The sequence below is a fragment of the Dipodomys merriami genome, unplaced genomic scaffold, assembly GCF_024711535.1.
Source record: "Dipodomys merriami isolate MVZ:Mamm:240054 unplaced genomic scaffold, mDipMer1.0.p SCAF_575, whole genome shotgun sequence".
NCBI classification, from domain to species: domain Eukaryota; kingdom Metazoa; phylum Chordata; class Mammalia; order Rodentia; family Heteromyidae; genus Dipodomys; species Dipodomys merriami.
The window spans coordinates 293153-305490 of record NW_027206152.1 but is presented as its reverse complement, the minus strand read 5'-3'; the positions used below and the strand labels follow the sequence as shown (position 1 = coordinate 305490).

Below are 12338 nucleotides of genomic sequence, written 5' to 3'. Positions count from 1 at the left end.
CAGAAGTGGTGCTGTGGCTGAAGTTGTAGAGCGCTAGCCTTGAGTTGAAGAGCTGAGGGACAGCGCTCAGGCCCAGAGTTCAGGCCCACGACTGGACCCCCCAAAACAGTTCAACTGCCAAGAAACAATGACATGGAAGTTTTAAAGTGTCTTACCGCTGGTATTTTCACTCCTGAGATGATTCTCTTGTTTCAGGAGTCAGTTTTCAATTCCTTTAGTTTGGTCTTGAATTCTCCAGAGGAATAAGGATTCCAAAAAAGCATCCAGTGAGTATGATCAGTACTCCTTTAAGGAGGGTCCCAATGAAATATCTGGGTTTTTTGTGTTTGCTTGTTTTTTTTAGTTTGTGTTGGTTATGGGGCTTGAACTCATAGGCTGGATCCTGTCCCTGAACAGTTTTTTTTCCTGCTAATCTGCCCCCAAAGCTAGTACTCTACTGCTTGAACCAAAACTCCACTTGTGGCTTGTTTGCTGTATAATTACAGATAAGAGTTTGACAGACTCTCCTCCCAGGGTTGGATTCGAACTAAGATAGTAAGAAAGGCAAGTGACATCAACTGTATAGACGTCTCTCTTCAAAGAAGAAATATTAGATGTTTATTGTGAAGCTAATATTTGACATTTTTTCTTTTTTTATTGTGGGAATACCATAGAGAGGAGTAACAATTACACGGGCAAGATAACGTGTACATTTCTTATCAAGCATTGTTGCCTCTTCGTTGTTTCCCCTTCCCATTCCTTCCCATACTCCCCCTCTCCATAGTTGTAAAGTTCGTTTTTTGACATAACGACTTGTACATCTCATTGTTGCAATGGGTCCACCTGAATCCCTAAACAATTTGTTTTTAGAGAATATGTCCAGCACAGATTCCATAACATAACTCACCAAAAGTAGGTGCACTGAATAATTTTGGAATTAATTTTTTTTGCTTGGGAAGATTATTGATCTTGCCGTTCCTTCTGGGGAACCTTAAAGTCATATTTCACCTGTTTTGTTGGTTGTGGGGTTTGAATTCTGATCCTGGGCACAGGATCCCGCTTTTCATTTCAAGTTGAGCGCACTACCACTTTAGTTACAGCACCACTTCCGGGTTTTTGGTGATTAATTGAAGATTAGGGTCTCATGGACTTTCCTGACAAGGCTAGCTTTGAACCACAATCCTCTCATCTTAACCTCCTGAGTAGCTAGGATTACAGTTGTAAACCAACAGCACCCATTTCATATTTGCATTTAGGTGGACTGAATGACACTGTGTAGACAAAGAATGGAATTTTAACCAAATGATGACATTGCAGCTTTTCAGAAAAATTGAGGTAGCAGTAAATATGTCCTCTTTTCCATTTTGTTACATTAATGACTCATGAGTTATGGGACCCTTATATTAGCATCCTGTGACATCTGTATAGGTGTATTTACTATCAGGAAATGTTCATAGAGAAATATAGAAAGACTGAGATTTTTAGAAAACAAAGGAAATAAGGTATGAAACAACAGCATAGAAGGAGGTATATTTCGGGAATTCTGGGAAGATGGCAGAGGAGAAGCTGGAGGGAAATAAAAAGCTCTTCCATAGAAAGCAGTTATAGAGTTCCAGTCGACAGTCCTAAGCCAGGAATCACACCAAGTGTGCCATCACAGGACAGAGAGGCCAGAGAGGGAAAATCCAGGCAAGGTGACAGATCTGCGCTCTTGCCAGCAACTGCTGCTGCTGTTGTGGCAGTGGTGGCAGTGGGGGAGGTACCGACATACCTGAAACAGAGAGAGTCTGGGGACAAAAGAGCCAGACACGGAGGGCAAGCAGATCCTACTCAACATCAGCAAGAACCGACAAGGAGCAGACATCTGCATTTCGCAGACCAGAGATGACCCAGGAACCAAGACTCAGTATGAGTAGAAGCCTGACTTGCTCACTCCTTCTCAGGGAGCAGAGGAGGGAAGGTCACCCCTCCCCCCCCCCAGTACCGGAGATCTGCATCTTGGATACCGACAAAGCTTGGCGGAGCTGCTAGCTCCAACTCAGGCCTTGGAATAAAACTAGGGTCATTTAGCAGGTCACAAGAACTTAATGGCGTGACCTGCCAGACTCAGCTCCACCCAGGGAAAAGTCACCCAGTTCGGGCGACAGCCCTAGGATTGGCTTTCTTCATTGGGTAATCAGAGCCACAGGCTGCCCCTCTCTTTAGTAGCCTCGACATCAGCAAACAGAAAACCTGAGAGTGGCTCCAGGCTGTCCTCTGTGAGTTTCTCACAAACTAGGCCCCGGGAAAAGCTACTCTTTGCTGAAAGGCCTGAACTCTACTCAGAACATCGCCTCGTCACAGCATCTCCAAACTTGAGGAAAAAGCCATCTCCCTCTTTTGTGATACTCAAAGCACACCCCCCTCCTATTGAACTAACTTGGGGAGGATCGAAAAATCCTGGGTAAAGCAGAAAATTTTTCTGCCTGTCCAAACAAACTGACTTAAGAAACCAACCAAGCCACAAGACCACAAGCAGACCAGAGACTACAACCAGAGGCTGATTACAGACACAAGGAGGATACAGGATTTTTCCCAACCCTCCCCAAAAAATCAAAGAACTTTTTTTTTCCTCTTCTTCTTTTTTATTATACCTTTAAAAAGTTTTTTTTTTCTTTTCTAAAACTTTTTTTAATCTTTAATTTTTACCTTTTTTGAAAAACAAATATTTTCTAGTAACTTTTTTCCCCCTTATAATCTTTATTTTAGGGACACATGTGTGTGTGCGTTTTTCTTTCTTTTTTTTTTTCTTCTTTTAAAAATTTTTTTCTTTTTGTGTTTTGCTTAGCTCGACTGAATTTCTGATCTTTTTTTTTCTTTCTTCCTTACCCTTCTCATCTTTTCCTCTCTTTTGTTCCTCTTTATGGGACTTAATTGTTGTTATGCACATCCTCAGATAAACCCGTAGTTAACTATTAGGCTCTATCCCCCATTGTGTACACACTTAATCCAAATTTATTACTCAATTCAAAACTTCTGAGACTTAAATTCCTTAATAGCAGTACTACCTCTTTATACCTATATAACATTTTAAGTATTTTTATTTTTAAAATTTTCACATCTCCGTTATATCCCTCCCCTTCTCTGAATATATTCCCATTCTTTGAATAGTTTGTTCTCAAATCTGCATATTACTAATTTTTATTTTTCTATTTTTTTCTGGTCTCTTTTTTCCCTTTCAATTTCTTCTTGTTTTTTCTCTCTCTACTTCCATCCTATCCAACCTATTTCCTGCTTTGAGACGAGGACTTAGTTAACTGTCCCTGTATCTTCCCACATCACTCCATTAGTATTTTTTTACCCACATCTCTCCCTAACCCTAATAACTTCTGGTTTACTAAATTCTTCTTTGAGGTTCATAGCCCATTAATATATAGTTGTTTGAGGTTGAATAAAGGTATCTGTTGAACTAGATTGTGTCTGCAGACTATTGACTATGCAAACTCAGACTTTGGTTGATGCTTGCCTTAAGTTAGTGTTCTTGGACAAAACTGGTGTTACTTTCATTCCAAATGGGCAGAGTAAGGCGGAAAACCACAGGAAAAATGGCAGGTCCGGGTATCTCCATTCCCATTCATGATAATCAGAGGACAGAACAGATAATGAATAATTCAGAGGAGAGTTCCCAAATAGGTCTACAAACACTGCTGGCAAACATGATAAATGAAAAGGTTGAAACCATACAAAGAACTCTGTATGAGCATGATAGAAAGAGAGAGGACACAAACAAAAGGTCAATGCAGGAAAAGATTGAAAATTTACAAAGGATTCTGTATGAGCATTAGAGGGAAAGAGAGGAGACAATAAAAAGTTCTATACAGGAATATCATGAGGGTGAGGAAGATACTCAAAAACTGATACAGGATTTGCGTGTGCAGCTTCTTGAGAATACTCAAAGAGACAGGCAGGAATGGCATGAACAGGAAGAAGCTAAGCAAAAAAGTAATACAGAAATTGAGAGAGAAGGATGAGAATACACAAAGATCACTAAAGGCATTCATGGGATCCATTAACAAAGAGCTGAAGGAAGTCAGGGAAACCACAAAGGGAATGCTGAATGGAACCCAACAGAAGGAATGGGAGTCCAAGGAAACCATAACCAATTAACTAAGTGATTTGAGAATAAACACTGAACACCAAATTAAGGAAGTAAAGAAGTCCATACAAGATCTAAAACAAGGCTTCAACAAAGAATGTGAAGACATCAAAGCTGACCAATTAGAAGGAAAAGAAATAAAAAACAAAGTAGAAAGTCTTAACAGCAGGTTAGACCATGCAGAAGATCGAAACTCGGGGATTGAAGATAGCCTAGATATTATAGAGAAAGAACATACAACCATCCAAGACAAGTCCAAAAAATATGATAGATCTATCCAACACTTGGAAGACACCATCAAAAGACCTAATCTAAGGATAATGGGTGTAGAGGAGTACCTAGAAACAGAAGTTAATGGTCTAGGAAATTTGTTTAACAGGATCCTAGCAGAGAACTTCCCAAACATGCAAAAAGATAGGCTTATTCAGATACAAGAACCTTTTAGAACTCCAAATAGACCAGATCAGAATAGAACATCACACTGTCACATTATAATCCACACAGGATCAACTCAGACAAAGGAAAAGATCCTTAAAGCTGTCAAGGAGAAAAGGTTAATCACCTATAAAGGGAAATCATTTAGAATCACCTCAGATTTCTCAGCAGAGACAATCAAAGCAAGAAGAGCCTAGAATGATGTATGCCAAGCCCTAAAAACAGACAAGTATCCACCAAGAATACTGTACCCAGCTAAACTCTCCTTCATAACTATAGGCCAAATAAAAACATTCCATAGCAAAGAAAAATTGAAACAATACATCTCCACCAAACCAGCCCTAGAAAAGATTCTTAAGGATGTCCTTCACAGAGAAAACCAACAAGACCACTATAAAGGCCAAAAAACTGCACCAAAAGTGAGAATCCAAGAACCATAGGAAGAACACAGTTTTCGCAACCCCAAGAAGGTGGATAACATGGCAGGAACTCCCAAATACCTCTTAGTCCTAACTCTTAACATTAACGGACTTAACTTTAAAATTAAGCGACATAGACTGTCTAGTTGGATTAAAAAATAAGATCCTTCTATCTGCTGCCTTCAGGAGTCACACCTTGCCCATAAAAACAAACACATTTTCAATGTTAAAGGCTGGAGCAAAATCTACCAAGCAAACGGCCCCCATAAACAGGCGGGAGTTGCAATCCTAATATCAGATAAAATAGATTTCAAATTAAAATTCGTGAGAAGAGTTAAAGAAGGTAGCTAAATACTAATTAAGGGATCTCTCTTTCAGGAGGATATTACAATTCTAAATATCTATTCGCCAAAAAATGTAGCACCCAAATATATCCAAGAAACACTACTTTCCCTCAAATCCCATATAGATCCAAAGACATTAATTGTTGGGGATTTTAACACACCACTCTCCACACTAGATAGATCAATTCGGCAAAACTCAACAGAGAAACATCAGAAATAAACAGCTGCATAGGTCAACTAGATTTAAAAGACATCTACCTAATATTTCACCCAGCAGCATCAGAATACACGTTTTTCTCAGCAGCACATGGAACATTTTCTAAAATAGACTACATTTTTGGCCACAAAGCAAACTTGTCCAAATTCAGAAACATTTAAGTTATACCTTGCATTCTCTCTGACCACAAGGGAATAAAATTAGAACTCAACACTAACAGCCACCATAGAATTTCCGGTAACACATGGAGGCTGAACAACAGTGTTGGACACCCAGTGGGTCATGGAAGTGATTAGATGTGAAATTCAAGTATTCATGATATTCAACAAAGATGTACACACAAATTACCAGCTCCTCTGCGACATAGCAAAGGCAGTACTCAGAGGCAAGTTATAGGTCTGAGTTCCCAAGTCAACTAATTGGAGAGATCTGAAACCAACACATTAATGAGACGTCTGAACCTCCTTGAAAAAGAGCAGCAAGATAAACCCCAATCAGGTAGACGGAAAGAAATAATTAAAATTAAATCAGAATTAAATGAATAAGAATCCAAAAAAAAACTATACAAAGTATCAACAAAACAAAGAGTTGGATCTTCGAAAAAATCAACAAAATTGCCAGACCCTTAGCAAATCTTATCAGAAAAAGAAGAGAACACACCCAAATAAATAAACTCAGAGATGAGAATGGAAACATCACCACGGAAACAACCAAGATTCAGAACGTTATAAGGGAATATTTCTCAAAACTTTATGCTAATAAGTTTGAGAACTTGACAGAAATAGTCCTTTTCCTAGCAAATATTGGCATGCCAAAACTAAACCAAGATGAGTTAAATCAGCTTAACAGGCCCATATGAAGCATTGAAATAGAAACAACAATAAGAGACATCCCAGCTAAGAAAAGTCCAGGACCAGATGGTTTTACAGCAGAATTCTACAAGGCCTTCAAAGCAGAGCTCACACCAATACTCCTCCAACTCTTCAATGAAATTGAAAGAGAATGTTCACTACTGAACTCGTTCAATGAAGCCATCATATCCCTCATACCAAAACCAGGCAAGGACTCATCAAAGAAAGAGAACTATAGACCCATTTCTTTGATGAACATTAATGCAAAATTTCTCAACAAAATTTTGGCCAAACGATTATAACAATTCATCCAAAAAATCATACACCAAGATCAAACAGGATTCATTTCAGGGATGCAAGCTGTTTCAATATACGCAAATCAAGTATTATTATTCATAACATAAACAGGAGCAAGGATAAGAACTATATGGTTATCTCAGTAGATGCAGAAAAAGCATTTGACAAGATCCAACACCCCTTTATGATGAAGGTTTTGGAAAAATTAGGAATCCATGGAACATTCCTCAATACAATAAAGGCTGTATATGACAAACCTACAGCCAGCATTATACTTAATGGTCAAAAACTAAAGCCATTTCCTCTTAACTCAGGAACAAGACAAGGATGTCCACTCTCTCCACATCTCTTCAATCTAGTATTAAAATGCCTAGCTACAGCAATAAGACAAGATAAAAAACATAAAGGGGATCCAAATAACGAAAGAAGAAATAAAACTCTCCCTCTTTGCAGATGACATGATCTTGTATTTAAAGAATCCCATGGACTCCACTCCCAAATTACTCAAGCTGATTCAAAACTTTGACTAAGTAGTAGGGTATAAAATTAACCCCAAAAGTCAATGGCTTTTCTGTATGCCAACAATGAGAAAAGTGTGGATGAAATTAGGAAAGGAACTCCATTTGTAATCCCACCTCAAAAAATAAAATACCTAGGAATTAACTTAACCAAAGAAGTGAAGGACCTCTATGATGAAAATTTTAAAATCTTGAAAAAGGAAATCAAAACAACTTACAAAATGGCAAAATCTCACATGCTCCTGGATTGGAAAGATTAACATTGTGAAAATGGTAATACTTCCCAAGGCTATCTACAAATTCAATGCGATACCTATCAAAATTCCAAACTCATTCCTCAAGGAAATAGAAGAGGCAATCCAAAAATTCATATGGAACAATAAAAGACCCCAAGTAGCAAAAATGCTCCTCAACGGAAAGAACACTGCTGGTATAATATCAATACCAAATTTCGAACTCTAATATAAAGCTATGGTAATCAAAACTTCTTGGTACTGACATAAGAACATGCCTCAGGACTAATGGAATAGAATTGAAAACCCAGAAATGAACCTATAGACCCATACCCAATTAATGTTTGATAAGGGAGCTAAAATAATAGAATGGAAGAAAGACAGCCTCTTCAGTAAACGGTGCTGGCAAAATTGGTTAACTACTTATAGAAAACTATAACTAGATCCTTATATAACACACTACACCGGAATAAACTCCAAATGGATCAAAGACCTCGGAGACAAAGCAGACACTCTGAAAACGTTACAGGATGGAATAGGAGAAACCCTAGGTCTCCTTGGCTCTGGTCCAAATTTTCTTAATAGAGACCCGGAAACACAACAAATTAAAGAAAGGTTGGACAAATGGGATTGCATGAAGTTGCAGAGCTTCTGCATGGCAAAGGACATAGCTAGCAAGATCAGTAGAAAGCCCACGGATTGGGAGAAGATCTTCACTAGCAATATAAGGGATAAGGGTCTCATATCTCAAATATACTTGGAACTCAAAAAAATCAAATCCCCCAACAACATATCCTCAAAGAAACAACTGCCCAATAAATAAGTGGCCTAAAGACTTAAAGAGAAACTTCTCTGAAGAAGAAACAAGGATGGCCAATAGACACATGAGCAAATGTTCAACCTCCCTAGCCATAAAAGAAACGCAAATCAAAACAGCATTGAGATACCACCTCACACCAGTTAGAATGGCTATAACCAAGAACTCTATCAACAACAGATGCTGGAGGGGATGTGGACAGAAGGGAACCTTACTTCATTGTTGGTGGGAATGTAAACTTTTTCAACCACTTTGGAAAGCAGTATGGAGGTTCCTCAAGACTTCACATAGAGCTCCCCCATGACCCAGCAATCCCACATTTGAGCATTTACCCAAATTTTCACAAACATGACCACACTAAAGCTACCTGTACAACTATGTTTATTGCAGCCTTATTTACCATAGCTAAAATCTGGAACCAACCCAGATGCCCCTCAGTAGATGAATGGATCATGAAAATGTGGTATATATACACAATGGAATTCTATGCCTCCATCAGAAAGAATGACATTTCCCCATTTGTTAGGAAATGGAAAGGCTTGGAAAAAATTATATTAAGTGAAGTAAGCCAAGCCCAAAGAAACATAGGTTCCATGGTTTCCCTTATTTGCAATATTTAGTATATGTTTGAGTAAAGCAGGAAAGGTCAGATAATGTGATGTTAGGAAAATGAACCCTTGATATGTTTTTAAATGTTTTATTCTTTCATGCCTTTGTTTCTAACTCATTTATAAGATTATATTTTTGTTGCTTTGTATGTCCCACCCCCAGAGTACAACCCCTGCTTTCACTATATTTGATGTTGGTATAATTTGTGGAGGAGATGTGGAAAAACAAGTCGTTTAAGGATACAGGTGGACCCGATGCAACTATGAGAAGTACAAATTGTCATGTCAAAAACGAACTTTACAACTTTGGTGCGGGGTGTGGCCTTTGGGGTTGGGGCGTTGGGAGAGGCTGGGAAGGGATATGAAGGGTAAACAAAGGAGGAGGCTGCAATGATTGATAAATGTACTCATTATCTTGTCCATGTAATTGTAACGCATCTGTACAGTGTGTTCACAAAAAATAAAAATAAAAAATAAAAAATTAAAAAAAATTTAAAAAGAAAAAAGGAAAAAATGCACACAAGTTAAAAAAAAAAAGAGAAACTTTTATCACGCAGAGATTAAGAAGTAGCCTAAGAGATTTAGAATGATAAAGGCAATGAGCAAAAGCCTAGTTTACAACTATTTCTTCAATAACCAAAAATGGTTCTCTAGACCAGTTTCTGGTATACCTTATTTACTATCATTTTTTTCCTTCCATCTGGAGTTACTCCTTATTTTCTGTCACAACTATTAATTAGCCTCTGCCTTTTTGATGCCAAAACTGATCAAAAGGAATTCAAAATCACACTTAGACTACTTTTCACTTTGTGATGAGCAGTGATGACACAAAATCCTTGAATCCTTGAATTTGCAGAATTAATCTTCAGCTCACATCTAAGCACATTCCTGGCATTAATTGCGGTGACTTAATGAACAAAACTTTTTTCAACACAGTATCCTAACATAAGTAAAATACATGAATTACGGGCTATTATTAGGTGTCAGTATGGAAGTAGCAATTATGTATTTCAAATATGGGTTCTTTATTTTCCATTTACTAATTTTTTTGCCAGTCTTGGGGCTTAAACTCAGGGGTAGGGAATTATTCCTGAGCTTTTTTTTCTCAAGGCTAGCACTCTACCACTTGAGGCACAGCATTCCTTCTAGTGTTTTTCTTTTTTCTGTGTTACCGAGGAATTGAACCCAGGGCTTCATGCATGCTAGGCAATCACCGTACCATGAAGCCACATTCCCAGAGCCCTAAATGACTTTCTTAAGAAGGCATTACATTTTCACTCCGTAACTATGTATCATAAGTTTGGCCAGGTGCTAGAAAATGATGTAGAAAGCAATACAATTCAATAAGTCCAGTAAGGCTGGATGGACAATGAATTTCATGGTCTAGCCAGGGAACAGTGGGGCTTACCTCAGGGAGCTGTTTCAACAGGCTGAGCAAGACAGCTCCTGTCCCACAGCCCACCTCCAGAATGAGAGGGTCACCTTGGATTCCAACCACATGGGGATGCTGGACCCCCTCCTCCAGCACCTATTCAACCAGTTTTTGTAAAAGAGAGAGAGAGAAGTCAGAATTAAAATTAAGTTGAGTGCCGGTGGCTCAGAACTCTAATCCTAACTACACTGGAGGCTGACATATGAGGATCATGGTTCATAGCCAGCCCCCGCAGGAAGGTCTTTGAGACTTTTATTTCCAAAGAACCACCAGAAAACCACAAGTGGTGCTGTGGGCTCAAGTGATAGAGCACTAGCCTTTTGCTGAGGAGCTCAGGAACAGTGCCCATGCCTAGGGTTCAAACCCCACAAGTGACAAGAAGTGGACTTCCTACCACAAGAAGTGAATTGAATTGCACCCATTGTCTTAGGGAGCATGGTAGTGAAGTCAGGCCGAGCTTCCTGTGAAGTTGAAGTCATAAGGACGTCACCTGACTTCTCTGTGCCTCGGTTTCCCCAGATGCAAAATTCAACACAGTAAAGGATCCCCTTCCTCATGGGGATAGGGTAATGATGAAAGAGAGCCATGGTTTGTTTCAAAATCCCCAGCTGTTGCATGATTAATAACTGCTCCACCTGAGTCCTTTGTGGGTATCTTCCTGTCATTTGCTCACAGAATTGCAGAGAACCTTCTCTGTATGCCACTCACTCCATGCCAAGCCATGCTCCAGAGATTCCCTCTCTATAAATCCCTTGTTTCCTCAAAACCGTCCTGTGAGGAGAATGAGGTCTGATGGTTGTGGCCCTACCCAGAGCTTCACCTGTGGTCAAGAATCGGGTGCTGTGAACTAAAAGTTTGGGATAATCCATCTAAATCGCTGACTGAGCATGGCGCTACATGTTTACAACTACAGAGGACCAGGCCTGGTGGGGCATACCTGTCCCAGATAGGAGAACCTCAATCCAATCCAACTAGAGCATATATTGAGTTTCTGTTTCAGAAATGCCCAAGACAGAAAGGTGGCTCCTCAGATCCAAGAAAGGGGTCATGGTGCCCCCAGAGGCGTGTCTGATCCCAGGTAGTGGTCATTTGGGAGCAGCCACTCACCTGTGCTGCTGGGAAAAGCTGCTGGAGGCTGCTCCAGGTGGGGCAAGCAGCAATGGCAGCGGCATTGCAAACACATGGGCCAAGAGCAGAGAACCAGGGCCAGGGACCAGGTCAGGTCTTTAGGCGGGCTGGCAGTGTACCATTGCCTGAGGTTTGAAATCCTGCAACTTGGAAAGGTGAGGAGGGAGCGAGGGTGTGGGCAGGTATCTCAATTTTCTACTATATTCCAAAGTTGCTTGAGTCTCTTCCTCACCACTCAGCCACCTCTACCTTCCTCAACTGCTGGTAGTGTTGTAAACTAACAGAGGGAATCCCGGGTACTACTAGGCAGCATGGAATGTGGGCGTGGTCACCATTCTTATATCCCATTGGTCAGAAATAATCATGAAAGAATGGGGGTGTGGCCAGAATTCTGTGATGCAAGCAGCATTTGCGGAGTCAAGAAGATAGCAGCTCCCCCAGCCCTTTTCCCACTGAACAATGTCCAATTCAGTTGGAGATGAGATGGTGACCTGCTTTAGCTGGATGACTACACAGATTGTTCTGTATGTCTGTTTGTTGCCAGACCCGGACCTTGAACTCAGGATCTGGGCACAGTCTGAGCACTGCTTTTGTTCAAGGCTCGCCCTCCACACTGGAGCCCTGGGCTTCTGGCTTTGTTGGCACTGAAGTTGGACAGAGGTGTCAAGGACTTTCCTGACTAGGATGACTTTGACCATGATCCTCCCATCACAGCCTTGTAAGTATCAAGGAGGACTGCTGAGAGCCACTGGTGCCTGTCTAATCATTGGTCTTGCTGATATTCTTGGACAGCCCGGTGAGTACCCTATCTCCAGGTTGAAGTGGTGGGAGCTGGAGCTCACAGTTGGAATCCTGGTTCTGCCACCTCCAAATGGCTGGAGATCCTAAGGAACTCATTCCTATCCATATTAATACCAATGGAATG

At 40.2% G+C, this 12338-nt stretch overlaps 1 long non-coding RNA gene across 1 annotated transcript in view; it reads right to left on the bottom strand.

Moving 5' to 3' along the window:
• LOC138813024 (uncharacterized) overlaps positions 1-11670 on the bottom strand; it is a 62060-nt gene extending 50390 nt beyond the window's left edge. Inside the window, exons 1-2 of the long non-coding RNA XR_011367683.1 lie at positions 11393-11670; positions 10262-10381 (exon numbers count right to left, since the gene is read on the bottom strand). This is a non-coding gene — a long non-coding RNA (uncharacterized lncRNA). The remainder of the gene's footprint in view (positions 1-10261; positions 10382-11392) is intronic.
• Between the last annotated feature and the right edge of the window lie 668 nt (positions 11671-12338).